We start from the raw sequence: 3,090 nt of genomic DNA on the forward strand, positions 1-3,090 counted from the left end.
CAAAGGGCAGCCGCCCCCAGCCCGCGCTGCCGCAGCCCTCGTCGCTGGCCACCGGATCTGACGACGCAGCCACTGCTGCCCCGCCGCCCCCAAGCCAGCACGCCCCGCCACCAGCTCCACGCAGTCGCCGCCGCGCTGTGACGCGCATCCGCCGCCGCGCCGCCCTGCGCCAGCGCCGCGCACCTCGCCTGACCCATGTGTCTCGCGCCACAGGGCCCCAAGGGAGGTGGGAGGGGAACCCCGCCGCCACCGACGCCAGCCGGGCTTCGCCCGGTGGCGCCCTTCGGCGGCGGCGGGGAGGGGGAGAGGCGGGGAGGGGGAGCTCGGGCGACGGCTAGGTTTTCGCCCTGCCGCCCGCGAGAGCGGCTCGGGCGAGAGGGCGACTACTACCTTCTGTGGCGCCCGGTGGTCTACCTCTAGTGTAGTGTCAAAAAACGTCTTACATTATGGGACGGAGGGAGTAGTATGGGAGCATGTAACCAGTTCCTTCAGTTAAAAGATACACTGACTTTGTTGGCATTTAACAAATCAAAGAAGATATACACCAGGTCCTCCAGGTTAATTTTCTGCGGTCATAAATATCAAGCTGTTCCATTCGAAAAGCAAATCTTTTTCTGAAAGGATGGCATGTCGTGAACAACAACCTTTTGTATCTACAACAAAATTTTGCTGCCTGCAATCACTTTGCAACAGCTGGATTTATTTTCTCTCATTTTCCTTGCGGTGGATCTATTTTTTTTGTCAATGCGCAGCAGCAGCGACTACCGATTCGGCGATGACTGTCGTTTCCTCCATCACTTTACAAGCAGCCACAATGGACATGATCAGGCTATTACGAAAAAAGATGAACAGCTGGGTCAAGGCGGTGATGGGAAGCTCAGGAAGCCAATGAGTCATGCGAGCAGCTTCAAGACCAGACTATGCCTAAGCTTTGTCGCCAGCGGATGCCAGTTGGTCTATGGCAAAGTTGAGCTGCGCAGGCCAGACGCATCTTCAGAAGTCCAAGATCAAGTGGTTCTCATGCTGTTTGTAATGATCGTGGCCTATGGCAAAGTTGAGCTGAGCTGGCAAAGTTGTGTCTTCTGTTTTGCAGAAATGCCTAAATATAAACTTGTCTATTCTTGTCGTAGTCCATTTTTTCGGTTCAATGAAGGCATGATAGGCAAGGCAACAAAAATGGATTGAACAGGAACTCACCGTATCTCTTATTCTCTTCCTCGAATTTTAACTGAACAGTACAATTTTTCATGTATCTGGACAGCACCTCTTCCACTCCTATTTTACATGTAATACATGCATTATCAGCTTCGGTTGTTACCTTCTCTTGGATAATGAGCAGGGTAAGTGTCAGTTGGAGAGAGATAGTGCTGACAGACATCAAGGTCCTCAAGTTCTGGGCTGAGGATGTATACAAGGTTTTTGGGATCCCTTGCAGTCATCGCAAAATCAAAGGCACGGATGCCAACATAAACCCTGAAGCAATTTAGTTCTTATAGGTATCACTTGAAATGAATAAGATAGGGGTTCACAGCTTGCGTGCAGCAGAAGAGTTCCTTTTGCGTGACATCAACAAGAATTCCAGCAAGCTTGAAAAAGATTGTTTCCAGATAGCCTTTGTTATATTTGTCATGGGCCATGTCCTTGCACTATTATGTACCAGCTGTTGTGGGTCGTGCGCAGCAGCCTTATAAATGCAGGACACTCATAGTGGCATGACCTACTATTCTCTGCCTCTCGTTTCCCCTGTATAATTTGATAAAAACACAAATGCCATCATTTAAACACACTTGCAGCACCGAAACCCATGGCTGCCACTTATTTTCCAAAACGATAATTACATGAATCAGTTTTTACCGAGCAGCCGCAGACAATTTCTTGCATTGACTTTGTCCTTTCGGCGTTTAGCCGGCTCTTATAGAAGTCGCCTCTCACAATGAACTGAAACTTAGGCCTAGTGTGGGATGTACTAAACTTTTCATAGGTTCCACATACTTCCGAATAGATTGTTCCAATGCACTCATCCGTGATGGGCATGGAGTCCTGTCTGGTGGTGCACTACCGAGTCGTAACCTAAATTTACAAACCGGCCTTCAATAGTAAAATACTTCCAGCTGAATTTGCATAAAAGTAGTTACAGCAGCTATACTGTTACGATCGCCTACCATGGTTTACATTTCTACTGCTGCATAGATCAGTTCCTGCATTTTTCATTCGTGCTACTGTGACCTCAGATATTCTTTTTTTTTGTTTGGCTACATGAACGTGGGGCAAACACTCTGAACAAATGCAATTCTACAATGACAGTGTTTGGGGTTCAGACCTTTTCGTCCAGCGGGGGCTTGCCGGTTGATTCTGTCAGTTGACTGCGCCGACTAAGTAGGAGAAGCATCCGGACGACGGCACACCACCCCGTGTGCTCTCTCCGGGACAGCGCTGCCGATCTGCTGCCCGCAACCAGACCCATTGTTTGAGTCCCCCGGGACTCCACCGTTGGCCAAGCTCTCCAGCAGAAAGGCCAGAGGCACCGGATCTGTGTGATCCAAGCTATCGACGAACTCCTCCCGGAGCGGGAACCTGATTTCAAGTGGCAACCAGCGCCGGTCATGGCCAGCGTTAGCTTATTTCTCCCGGCGTGCCCACTGACACTGCTTACCCCAAGAAACATATTAGATCCCCCGGGAACTAACCTGTCCACGGCATCAAGCAAGGACTCAAGCACACAATCTTCCATCTTCTAGTTTCTGGTAAGATGAAGCGCCGCCGCCTGTCCTCCTGTAATCCATGAAGGCGGAACAGAGGTGATTTCTGCGGGTACGTAGAGGGGGGGAGACGACTCCAAACGTCGCCGTTTTATCCAAACGGGCTCCACACTTTTCTGATCCGTGGCTCGGTGCAAACCAAACGTCCTGGTCCACGGACCACATAACTGGCAAGCGAAACGGGCCTTTCCCCGCGTACGATCTGGGCCCACAAAAGCTCCACTGTTTCCTGCTGTATATCGAATACAACCTTTTTTCCCCGTTCCGCAGCAGATGCGCCAGCAGGATTTGTTCGCATCCCGAGTAACGAGCGGACGACGAAGATTTCGGG

The 3,090-nt window shown here is 50.7% G+C and overlaps 1 long non-coding RNA gene across 1 annotated transcript; it reads right to left on the reverse strand.

The window, feature by feature from the left end:
* Positions 1-1,181: 1,181 nt before the first annotated feature.
* LOC123081663 (uncharacterized) lies at positions 1,182-2,882 on the reverse strand. The gene is made up of 2 exons (XR_006438763.1): positions 2,688-2,882; positions 1,182-2,574 (listed from the first exon to the last, which is right to left on the reverse strand). It is a non-coding gene; the product is annotated as an uncharacterized lncRNA (long non-coding RNA).
* Positions 2,883-3,090: the final 208 nt, after the last annotated feature.

Source organism: Triticum aestivum, chromosome 4A (genome assembly GCF_018294505.1).
Source record: "Triticum aestivum cultivar Chinese Spring chromosome 4A, IWGSC CS RefSeq v2.1, whole genome shotgun sequence".
In the NCBI taxonomy this organism is placed as follows: Eukaryota; Viridiplantae; Streptophyta; class Magnoliopsida; order Poales; family Poaceae; genus Triticum; species Triticum aestivum.